Below are 13,328 nucleotides of genomic sequence, written 5' to 3' on the forward strand. Positions count from 1 at the left end.
CCCTCAAAGATGGCAGCACCCACAGCCAATAAGAAGGGAATATGCTAATTGACTGTCATGCCCTCAAAGATGGCGGCACTCACAGCCAATAAGGAGGGAGTATGCTAATTGACTGCCTCGCCATCAAAGATGGCAGCGCCCATAGCCACAAGATGGTGGCACCCAGTCCGCTCAGCCCTACCGAGGCGGCAGGCATGTGGCAAGGCTGGGCCCGCCCCCAGCTGGGTCCAGCTGCTCCACAAGCCTGCCTCCAGAGTCCTCCAGTCCCCTCAGCCCCCCAGCCACCCAGGGCCGGCCCAAGGTGCAGGCAAGCCTCAGATGGCGGCTGCCCAGCCACCCAGGGCCGGCCCGAGGCTCAGGTAACCAGGGCCAGCCTAGGCTTGCACTGCCGGCAGGGGCAGCAGCAGAGGTGTGATGGGGGCATCGCCTTCCCCTGATCGCTGGGTCACCTTCTGCCCCTGAGGGCTCCTGGACTGTGAGAGGGGGCAGGCTGGGCTGAGGGACCCCCCCACTCCAGTGCATAAATTTTCATGCACTGAGCCTCTAGTAGAGAATATAATCAATAATATTGTAATGACCATGATGGTGACAGCTGGGTACTAGAAGTATCAGGGGAATCACTGCATAAATTATATCATTGTCTAATCAATATATTGTACACCTGAAACAAATATAAAATAAAATTTTCTGATGACTAGACTAAACACTTTATTGGTACTTACAAGCTCAGATCAGTTGAAAACTCACTTGCGATTTTATAGCTAGCTTTGCTATGACTAAAGAGAACTTCTAGGAAAGTCTGTGTCATAGATTAACTATGGTGATGTCTTACAATGTTCTCTTTCTTTAGACTTGTCAAATAATTTAGGACGTGGGCAGCATACATGTGTAACCTTTACTTTCATTAGTTCATGCTCACTTTCAGGGAGAGGAGACACTTGCCTCCTCAGTCCAAACCCACAAAGTCGTTGACAGTTGATAAAAATGTTAAATATACAGAGATGAAAAATAGCCTCGATGTTTTATTTTAGCATATGCCTTCTGGCATGCTTTATCTTTCAAACTACAGAATCATTGTGTTTATCAATACAATTTATGTCTTTGGCTTTATTTATGTGCCTTTTGTGGTAAGTTTTGACATTTTCATGTCTAAGTGATTGAAGATCCTTTCTTTAAAGGCATTTGTCTGCTACCTGGTGGTCAGATTGAAAATTACACTTACAAGCACTGGAAAACCATATATAATTTCCCGGCCACATTAAAAAATAATAATAGTATTTCAAAATTGCATTCAGAAGTCCAGCATCTCTCATTTAACAGCAGGTGGATCAGGTATTAGGTTAAATAATTGTTTTGTTAATTTCACTGAGGCTTCAAATGTCCCTTTTACAACATAAATATTCTAACTTATATACAGAGAAATTTCTATTTGTTGAATTTCTATTGTACAGAGCTATAGTCTTGGAGGTCCGTTGTTAGGAAACAACTAAAAAGGAGAGAAAGCAAGATTAAAGGTCATTCTTGGAACTGGGAGGGAGACTGGCGTTTCACAAGATGCTTCTGAATTCCTAGAGTGGTAGAGTGGTAAGACTATGGCTTTCCCCTGCTTCCTCTTCTATTGTTGTCAAACACACACACACACACACACACACACACACACACACACACACAGAGAGAGAAAAGGGTAGGCTTCCCTTGGTAGTGATTATTCACTTTTTATAGTTTGCCACTTTGATACTCAAGCCCAAAGCAGTATGGCTGCTGTTCAATGTAACCCAGGATGCCTGGAAAACGACTGCATCAGCTTCCCTCTTTAGTTTTTCTCTCCTGCACATTAAGTCCCCAGATCCTTAAAACACGTGAGTACCCAACCAGAGGAAGCTTAACCCTACCCATCTGCAAGTTAACTCTGAATGAGCCGTAAGCTTTGGACCCCTCACTTCCAATGCCCTGAGAGAGGCCCCAGCAAATGTTTTCACATCATCATATATATGTTTTTATACAATTTACCAATAAATAAATAAATAATAAAGAAAGAAAGAAGAAAGAAAGAAAGAAAGAAAGAAAGAAAGAAAGAAAGAAAGAAAGAAAGAAAGAAAAGAAAAGAAAGGAAGAAAGAAAAAGAAAAAAAAAGGGCATTTTAATTTAACCTGTCAAAACCATTTTTCACTGTGACTGGCCCAATTCATACTCCCCCCTGTAGTGGTCTTTGGCACTTTGAGTTTGGGGTAAGGGCACATTGAGTTGCAGATACTCCATTTTAGTTGTAATTTAGAAAGATAGAGTATTTTAATAATATAAGTGAGGAATGATAAAATCTTGATATGGACCTTTTTGCCATTTTAAAATGTATTCACTAATGAACTGAAAGAACTTTCAAATTCATAGGAGTGAAATATGAAAATGTCACAAAATAAGTGATAAAATTGATAGAAATTAATCGTATACCAAGAAGTATATTATAACAACAACAACAAAATGAGATTCTTCCAAAAGAGTAAATCATTAAGAGAAAAAGAAAAGCTTGAATGAAAGTCTGACTGGGCCCTTGGCTTGATATATAATCTAATCAAAAGAGAGGGTTTTACATGGACAGTGTGGGAAAAGCTATACATTTCTTGCGTATTGGATAAGAAATACTGACAGAAATAAATTTTAAAACACTCATAATGAACTACCACTACAGTGAGGACTTCAGTAATAAAGTGTTTAAAGAGTATTGTCAATTCAAGCCCTGGCCAGGTAGCCAGTTGATTAGAGCACTGTCCTGATACACCAAGGTTTCAGGTTCAATCCCTGGTCAGAGCACATACAAGAATCAACATATGAATGCATAAGTAAGTGGAACAATAAAATGATGTTTCTCTCTCTCTCTCTTCCTTCCTCTCTCTCTAACATCATACAACAAGGAGTACTGTCAATTCAAAGAGAATTAATATTAAGATAAGTTACTGAGCAAAAATTGCCCTGAGAACTTATGTGTTATATATGACAGTGAGTTATCCACTGTTTAAAAAATTAATCTGACATTCCAAATAGCAGGTTATAACATTGTTACAAAAAAAAACAACACAAAAAACTCTTATAAACTACCAAAAATAAAAAACAAATTTTGATTGACCAGTTTAGAGAAAACTGCATAATTATTGTTCAATTCTCTCCTCCTTTTTATAGTTTAATGTTATGCCCAGAGTTCAGGGTCCCCAATAATCAACCACCAGGGAGCCTTTTCTCCGATGCAAAAGCAAAGAGTCTTTATTCAAACCCGGGTTTGGCTCCCAGCCTCCTCCTGACGCAGCAGTGGGGCAAGAGAGAGAACCCCAGGGGAGGGGTAGTTTATAAAGGGTTGGTCATTTGGGTGGGCTTAGGGAAGTGACGTGGGTTACAGAGATTGCTTAATTTGGACTGAGTCTACTTCTCTACACTCCTATTGGCAGGTTTATGCAACTGTTACATTCTCGCGGTTTTCTAAGAAAAAGGAGTCATATACATAGTTACACAGGATGGAGGGTACAGTACATTTTGTGCTGGCCTGCTCTGCCCTTTCATTGCTCTGCCCTTTCATTACTAGAAAAACTTAGTAAAAATATTATGTAGCTTTTCAGTTCATTAAAAAAATAAAATTATGTAGCACATCTAGATTTGTGGTATTTGTCAACTTCTCAAAATTTATAATTTCTTGTGATTTCTATTCTAAGTAAATATTCATTTTCACACCTTTGTAAGAAATTGCCTTTGTAATTTTTTTTTTAAATCTCAAAGTTAGGGTCTGTCAAAACCAGAATTTACCCATATACATACTTTACTGTGGCTGTTACCATTTGTGGGTCGCTTCACAATTCTTACAAAGCAAGGTCTCTCTCTCTCTCTCTCTCTCTCTCTCTCTCTCTCTCTCTCTCTCACACACACACACACACACACACACACACACACACACACACTCAGTAGTGATTCAATTTCCTCTAAAAATAAAGTATGAGTAATGGCTTTATATTTAACTAAAAGTCCACTCTTTTAGCATTTTATCCCCAGGTGCATTTGTTAGCATAGTCAGCTACTTAGCAAAAGAGAAGGGAGCTGGATTGACTGTGCCTGTTTGAGTCTGGAAGTTATACTTAACCAGACTTAGGTCTGGAAGTTACAGCTTCAGATACCCAGGAGATAGCCAAATCCTCACCATGGGGATTAACATTCCTCTGCCGGCCTCTCCCACCCCCAGCAGGGAGAAGCTTTACCATCTCCCCAGGGAACCGCTGGTTTGTTCCCTGCAGAATACCAGGGGGAGGAAGAACCAGTAAAGGGAAAATTTCTGGGCTGGGTGCATCTGCAGGTGAAACCAGATGGGGCAGCAGAGCTTGGAGGCATGGGCAGTAAGAGTCAAGATGGTGACCATAAAGGGGAGGTCTCTCGCCTGGGAAAATCTGGGGAATGGATCCAGTTGGAGGAGGGCACAGAACCACAGGAGGTCCAGGAGAGGGATTGGCTAGGGGGAGGGCCTAACACAAGCCCGGGAAGAATTAGGAAGAAGGTTTCACGGTTTGAAAGGCGGGCTGCTGGTTCCCCCAAAACAAGCAAATATATGGAGGATTATCAGGAATCTCAGGGCAGTTGCTGCTAGAGCCTGCCCCTCCTCTACCTCCCTGAGGACCTATAATTTCCCTTCACTCCAATCAATCTTGCCACTGCACTAAGGTGACCAGATTTTAACATTGGTAAAGCGGGACACCATTGACCAGGGGTGGGGGGTTGGGGGGGTTCTTGATTAAAAATTTGGTCTATATTGTAATCGCTTTTGGTTTTTTTAATAAAAGGAAATTCACTTCTTAGATCATCGTTGAATTTGCATCCTCTTTTCTTACTCATTATGTTAAAAATCTAAAAAAATAATTTAAAATTATATTATAAATTATTATATACATATTGCTTAAAAACACAGTAAGTAGGTACATAATTACATGAACATATTTTATTGTTAGTTTATAAATTAAATTAATTTGATTGTTATAAAGTAACTATATTTTTAAAATTATTTTAATCCTATATTTCTTTCTAAATAATAACAATACTAACTTGTATTATTTTTCCTCTGAATTTGCCATAACGTAAGTCGTAAGTGTCACTTTCAAGGCCGGCGCTAGACTTTTTGCTGCCACTGTAAAATATAAATAATACGAGTACTGTCTGCTAAATTCAAGAAAATTTATGTATTTATGAAATAAATAAATAAATTACTTACCTAAATTATCTGAATAGCTGATTTGTAATGACATCACTTGTTTAACTAGCTTACTAGCACGCAGTACGATGTGTATCGTCTGAGAGACAGTTACAAAATGTTTTCGTCGTTGCCAATCCCAAAAAATGCCATTGTTCATTAAGTCCAAACAATGGCGGTCGAATTCTAACAACTGATCAACAATGCGAACTTTGATAAGCAGTTCTCGATAATCAGTTCTCAACAATTATTTGTTATTATTAAAGTTTAACATTATAAAATTAACAAAAATAATATTAAACTCATATCCTGGCTAAATAGCCACATGGCTGCCGAAAACCGTATATTCCCTTCCCGTTCTCGCGCCGTTCCCTAGCTTGTCGTGCATTATTTCCAAAAATCGGGACTTTTTTAAAACGCCGCGGGACGCGGGACAAATTGTTAAAAATCGGGACTGTCCCACCAAAAGCGGGACAGATGTCTGGTCACCTTACACTACACTTAAATTTCTCTCCTACGTGTGCCCTCTGAAACTCATTTCTCGAAACACCTCAAGAATCCATTTTCACTAGCAACAAATTGTTGTCTATATCTCTAGTGGGAGAGAGACCTGCTTACACCTTTTAAACTTGCTACTCTTTACCTTTACCATTACCATTGTGGAACAGACAAAACAAAACCCAAACAACCTTAGAACCCCATTTTCATCGAGGTCCCCCTTCCCAGTATTTTGTAGGTAATGACAATTCTTATTTAATATACTGTGCTTCCCATGATTGGAACCAGTTATCAAGATTTACGTATTTCTTAGTACTATCAGCCCTGGCCAGAGAAAGGTAAACCACTAGTTTCTACATATTAGGCATGTAACATGTAATTTTGTGGAAAAAGAAGCATGTGTTAGACTGTGTTCAATAATTTCCAGTCAGGGTGTATATGCTAATATCTTTACACTGTGGTGTACTTCTGTCCAATAGTAAATAAGAAGTACAAATCTCATAATGTTATGTTGAGTATGATCACTCTCTAAAATTATATTTGAAATGAAAATTGTAAATTCAAAAACTTGCTTAAACACAATAGGCAATTTTTTTTCTGAATATATAAATTTATGCAACTTTTTGAACATATAACAATAGTAAATGGGCCTCTGTGATCCATCTGCAGCACAGTGGGCTTTTGATGGAAACGGTTGCTGAATTTCCCCAGGGCAAACAATGTAGGGAGGAGAGAAGAGGAACTGTGGGCGTGGTCCAGCATCCTGGTGGAAACCCCAGAGGTGCCTGCCTCCACTAGACAGGGGGAAGTGGAGGCAACTAGGAAAGGCCTCAGCTCACAGCCCAATTTTTTTTAAATGACCCAGGGGGAGACAATAAGACCTAGGTGATGTATGAGGAAACAGGTGACCCCATAGTACTCAGCCAATGAGGAACCGGGGGAGGAACTTAATAAATGGGCTTGTTTACTGCCCCAGGTGTGCCTGTACAAACAGATGGACACCCACTCGAGAGAACTTACTAAAAGTCTTGTTTTCGCCACACTTCTGTCTCTGAGTCCTTTATTTGAATTTGGACAGGTGAGCATTTCTCACATAACTACGACAGGCTTCTATGTGTTGGCTTATCCAGTTTCTTTAGTAGGTTGGAAAAAGCAAACTTCTTTTTAGAGGTTTGCATGCTTCTTTCTGACCTGAAGTAGGCGTTTATGTAAACAGTACAGAAGGTGAGAAAAGAGAACTAACAGGAGTTTTCATTTCAGACTCAGGAAACACAGCATGAACATAACTGTGCTGATGCCTTGCAGTTGGGATTCTGACAAACCAGCTACAAATTGGAGGTACCAAAGGTCCCCATCTTGGATCCCATTACTTTGTTAGAGTTGCTGACAGAACTCAGAGAAACATGTTTCTTATTAGGTTACTGGTTTATTATAAAAGGAACAGCCAGATGGAAGAGACACATAAGACAAGGTATTGGGAGAGGGCAGGAGCTTCCATGCCCTCTGAGAGAGCACCTCAAATCTCCATGTATTCACCCATCTGGAAGTTCTCTGAACCCCGCTCTGGGGTTTTATGGAGGCTCCATTATGTAAACATGATGGATGATTAGATCATTGGCCATTGGTGACTGAACTCCATCTGCAGCCCCTCCCCCCTCCTGGGAGGTCTAAAGTGTGGAACCAAAAGTTTGAACCCTCTAATCACAGGGCTGGCTTCACAGGCTACCAGCCCCCATCCTTAGTTAACCAAGGGTTTTTCCAAGATCCACTTTATTAACATAACAAAAGACATCATTTTACCCTTTCCTCTGGAAATTCTAAGGGTTTTAGGAGCTTTGTGTCAGGAAAGGAGTGGAAGACCAAATCTTTCTTATTGTAAATCACAGTATTACACAGGGCTGTTACCTTGATTGGTTAAATTTTGAAGCAAGTCTATTCCTGTGATTGGACCTTATTCAAATGTAAGCACTCACAAAAGGATAAAATAAGTTTAAAATTAGAGTTGTTATATAAATGGGTTTATTGAAGAATATCTACCCCTTGTGGTATAAATTATGTTTTCTTGCTTTTTTAAAAAAAATCACTTTTTTTTTTTTTAGGAACATTTTGTTGAATTTTTAGTCATGCAGAAACTGCATTTCTTTAATGACCCTTTCTCCTTCCTGTCCATTCACTCCCTTCCTTAATCATTAAGCCCTTAGGACATCAGATTCTGGTCAGCACCAAACTAAAGAAAACTCAGATCTGTTGACCACAGAAACAGTTTCAATCAAGCTAAAGATAACATCTTGATTTCAGTTCTGTTTCATCCCCAGGCCCATGAAAAAGGAACCACCCTACAGACCAAATCCTCACAAAACCAGACAGAACAATGCCATGGCTGACATCAGAACCTGATACAATGATCAAACAACCTATCAGTAGATCCCAGGACTTCAACTCCTTTAGCCACTATGACTAATGATTTTTCCTCATTTCCTGGAAGCCATCAGGGAGCCAGGTCTTTGAGCATTAGCTTACCTGAGACTCCAGGTTTGATACCACTTCCTCAGTTAACAAGCCCTTACTTTAAATTGGCTGCAAATTTCTGCTTGAGTTTGATGAGGCTTTGAGGCATACAGGCAAATGGGTCCCTTTATGGTCTGGTAATGTCACCAGAAAGGCCTGGAGAGAGTCTACCTCGGGTGGGCCTGTAATGTGTGGGTTCTTAACTACATGCTAAAAATATTTCAGATGATTTTGAGAGTATGTTAATTAAAGCTGAGGTCAATGAGGTAAAAGGAAGGCTTAGGCTAGAAGAAGCAGCAGGACAGAGGCTAGGAGGTGCTGCTTTGGCCCCCTAGAAACATTATAGGAAAGACGTGAGCTATGCAGGGCTGCAGGGACTCACTGAGAAGTAAACGTCACAGTGACAGAAGTGAGTCAAGGCAGAGCTGCTTTTCGCTCACTGAAAAGTCAGAGAAAAGGGGGCTTTGGTTACAGTGTTAGGGGGTTAGCCCAGGATGAGCTGCCACTGCTCACTGCTCTTCTGGTTGCAAGTCTTGTGGGACCCTTAGAGTTTAGGAGAGAGAGAGAGAGCAAAGGTGCACACCCAGGAAAAAGAAGGGGCATGGGCATGCTCCAAGGAGAACATGAACAGGCTTTTTTTTTTTTATCTTGAGGGCTATTATCTGTTTTATAAAGGCAGGAATTTCATGGGAGATCTCAGAAGAGGATCTCAGTAGAATATTGTTATATCATAAATCAGCGAGCTTAACAGAAGACGCCTTAATGAGCCAATTAATTAGGAGTCTTTATTACGCCGGTGGGCTCAGAGGAATATGTCTTTCAAATTCTGAGCAAAAACATGGAGGAAGCTTTTCCCTTTTATATCTTTCTAGCCCCTTGTCTGTCAAATATGGGGGTTCCAGTCCCTTTTGCAAGTTTTCAAAGAACCCTATGTATGCTTAGTAGATATCTTGCAGGAAGCCTGTAACCTTGAGTACGACACAGTTCTATTCAGATAACTAAAACACCTGGCATGAGAGTATGGGAGTATTAGTCCCTAGCCTACAAGGTCAGACAGCTAAGTTTATCTTTTCTATTATTGAAGCAAGCTAAAAAGCAAAGTTAATTTACAGAATAAGGGACCATCTAAAAATAATAGAGAATTTCAAACAGCAGTTTTACAAAATAGAGATTTTTATGCTTCAATTCATCAGCTTTTCAGGTGTGTCCTTCCATGTTGATTCATCAAAATGATCTTATAGAGGGATCAGGGTCATTCTCTGGTCAGTTTCACCTTCAAAGAATGTCACTGAAAAGGGACCAGGACCAAGGCAGGTCTGCCCAGCACGGTCTGGAATGTGTGCTCCTAAGTGTCCTTGGTTAGGGAAGATAAGACCTCATGATGTACTATCTGGCTGCAAATTGCTTAACCAGTTTGTTCAGCTATCTGTCTCAGTTTTCCCATTCCAGTGACCAAGGCATTTGCCTAGCTTCTTACTAACCTGCCTCAGTAACAAATCCACACCCTCCCCGCAACCTTGCAATCCTTTGTGATAATATCATGGACAACTTTGGGTTGCTTATGTTTATTGAAATTAAATCCAGTTCTATTTAAAATGGAATTATTTATATTTGATTCAAAGTTCTTCTCCAGAGTGTGCATTCGCTGTGCTATTCAAAGTGTGGCAAATAGACTCTTTCTGACCCATGAATATGCCACCAAAGAGAAAAAGTTTGTACACCTGGTGCTGACAGATCCAAACACTAGACATCAAGAATTGCAGTGGAGAAATATTAGCTATTTTATTATGAATGGTGCCATCCAGGAGAATGAGCTGTTAATGCTCAAGCCCAAACTCTTGATGGGGTGTGGGCTACAGATTATGTAGGACAAAATGACAAGACACATGTGTTAGGGGGTTCAGGTTATGCTGGGAGCTGATTGGTTGGAAATGAGGTAAGGGTATGAATCATTTCTTCAGGTCTTAAGGAATGCTCCCGGGTCTGTCCTAGCCTCCCCTGTCTGGTTTCTCAGGAAAGTACCCAGGGAATTGTTTCACCTTAGGGCTTAAGGAGCTGAAACATAATTTATGGCAAGATACTATCTTTAGCCTGCCAGAGGTTCCGACTTTGCGATCATTAGTCAGATCTGGCTACTGTCTTCTGCTGCAGAGTGTTGCTGATTATCTGGGGGAAAGGCTTGGTCTCTGAGGGATACATACATAGAGAAATATTATTTCTAGAGCCAGGATTTAAAGGTAAATTTATTCAAAGCCATAAGGACACTTGGTTTTCAAATGGTATGCTACTGGTCAAAGGTAAATCAAATTAAGTGAAAATAAGCATTTAGAAGTTTGTACAGTAACCTGACATTGATGTAGTGCCCAAGCCTATCTCAGTTCCTTATCTAAGTGATATACTTCAACACATGGGCCCAAGGGCATGGCTGAGGCCCTCTGCTGTGAACCCTGAGGGCCACAGGGAATTTAAATGAAGTGGCCATTGGTCCCCATCTTCTTCCCAGGAACCACATTCCCTTTAAGCCCTGCTGTCCTAGGCCCTGCAAGAGGCTTCCCATCTTTATTCTTTTTGCTCATGTATGCCCTCACACTTCAAAGGACATGTCCCAAAGCTCTCCTAAAAACCTCCCCATTGCACTCAGCTACAGAAGCAATGACCCCATTCAGCATGATAGATTTATGCTGTTTAGCAAGCATTCAGCTGGGGAGTGAGTTTCTAACAATTGTTTTTTAATCCTCACCCAAGGATATTTTTTTCCAATGACTTCTAGAGAGAGTGGAAGGGAGGGAGGAAGGGAGAGAGAGAGAAACATCAATGTGTGAGAGACACATCCATTGATTGCCTCCCAAACTCGCCCTTCCTGGGGCTAAGAAACCTACAACTGAAGTACATGCCTTTGACTGGGAATCAAACCTGAGACTCTTCGGGCCACAGGCTGATGATCTAACCATTGAGAAAACTGGCTAAAGCTAGTAATGTTTTCTTATAGTTACAACTACATCTTTATGAAAGATAATCTTAAAGCTCCCGTCTCTCACATGGCTTCAGCTGGATGAAGTGGAGGTGCAGATGGAAAACTTTCTCTCCAAAAAGCTGCATTCCCTATACCTCTTTCACTCCCTCTCTCATATCAATCTATCTTTATGTCTCAATCTAACTCTATCTCTTGCTGCTGTTTTAATTCTTGGTGGGAGGGGAGGGGTTGGAGAGAGTGAGGTCAACTGTGCTACCTTTTAGAAATTCCAAGGTTTTCTTTAGATTATGGAAATATGTAGTTAATTCTCATTTCAGCTTCTGGTCTTAGCCATAATTCTGTCCCATAGAAAAAAATTCTCTCAACATTATATATCTGCTTTAGGTTACATTCTGTTTGGGAGAATAGGATTGAAACCATCTGTGATGGTTAATTTTTTGTGTCAGCTTGACTGGGCTAAGAGATGACCAGATATCTGGTAAAACATTATTTCTGGGTGTGTCTGTGATGATGTTTCTGGAAGGATTTAGCAGTGGACAAGAAAGTAAAGATCACCCTCATTAATGTAGGTGAGCAACATCCAATTCAGTAAGGGCCTGCATTGAACAAAAAGGCAGAGGAAGGGTGAATTCGCTCCCTTTTCTTAATCTAGGATATTCATCTTTTCCTGCTCCTGGTTCTAGGTAGGCCTCAAGGCCTCAGACATGGACTAAATTACATTTCTAGCTTTTTTGGTTCTCCAGTTTGCAGATGGCAAGTTGTGGGATTTCTTCGCCTCCATAGTTACATAAGCCAATTCCTATAATAAATCTCCTCATATATATCTACTAGAGGCCCGGTGCACAAAATTTGTGCACTGGGTGTGTGTGTGGGGGGTGTTCCTCAGCCCAGCCTGCACCATCTCCAATCTGGGACCCCTCGGAGGATGTCTGACTGCCGGTTTAGGCCCGATCCCTGCCTAAACCAGCAGTTGGACATCCCTTTCACAGGCCTCTCCCTCTCCCTCTTCCTCTCCCTCTCCCTCTCCCTCTCCCTCTCCCTCTCCCTCTCCCTCTCCCTCTCCCTCTCCCTCTTCCTCTCTCTCCCAATCTGGGACTACTGGCTCCCAACCGCTCAACTACCTGCCAGCCTGATCACCCCCTAACCACTCCCCTGCCAGCCTGATCGACACCTAACTGCTCCCCATGCAGGCCTGGTCACCCCTAACTGCCCTCACTTGCAGGCCTGGTCACCCCCAACTACCCTCCCATGCAGGCCTGGTCCCCCCCCCCCCAACTGCCCTTCCTCTCCTGCAGGCCCAGTCGCCTCGCCTGCTGGCCTGGTTGCCCCTAGCTGCCCTCCCCTGCTGGCCTGATTGCCCACAACTACCCTCCCCTGCCGGCCATCTTGTGGCAGCCATCTTTGACCACATGGGGGCTGCCACCTTTTGTGATGGCATGAGGGTCTATTTGCATATCACCTCTTTATTATATAGGATATCCATAGTTACATAAGCCAATTCCTATAATAAATCTTCTCATATATATCTACTAGAGGCCCAGTGCACAAAATTTGTGCCCTGGGTGGTGGTGGGGGGGGAGGGGGTGTTCCTCAGCCCAGCCTTCACCATCTCCAATCTGGCACCCCTCAGAGGATGTCTGACTGCCGGTTTAGGCCCGATCCCTGCCTAAACCGGCAGTTGGACATCCCTTTCACAGGCCTCTCCCTCTCCCTCTCCCTCTCCCTCTCCCTCTCCCTCTCCCTCTCCCTCTCCCTCTCCCTCTCCCTCTCCCTCTCCCTCTCCCTCTCCCTCTCCCTCCCAATCCAGGACTACTGGCTCCCAACCACTCACCTACCCACAAGAACTGCCTGTCTGTGCCCAGCTTAACTTGGTGAGCTCCAGAATTAAGAACTAAGTAAATGATTGTTTTAATCCAAGATTGGGATAGTGCTCCTCCTCCAGTCAATGTCTATCTCAGTACTATTCCAGACTCTCTCCATACCTGTCAAATCCCATTCAACTTTCAACACCCATTTCAATTGGTATCTCTTCCAAGAAGATTTTTTTCTGATTTCCTCAGATAATGTGTTATCTCACCTGTAACTGAACCCTCATTGTGATATTTTTATCTCTTTTGTAGTTGTTTTCTTAGT

This window comes from Cnephaeus nilssonii (assembly GCF_951640355.1).
Source record: "Cnephaeus nilssonii genome assembly, chromosome: 6".
NCBI classification, from domain to species: Eukaryota; Metazoa; Chordata; class Mammalia; order Chiroptera; family Vespertilionidae; genus Cnephaeus; species Cnephaeus nilssonii.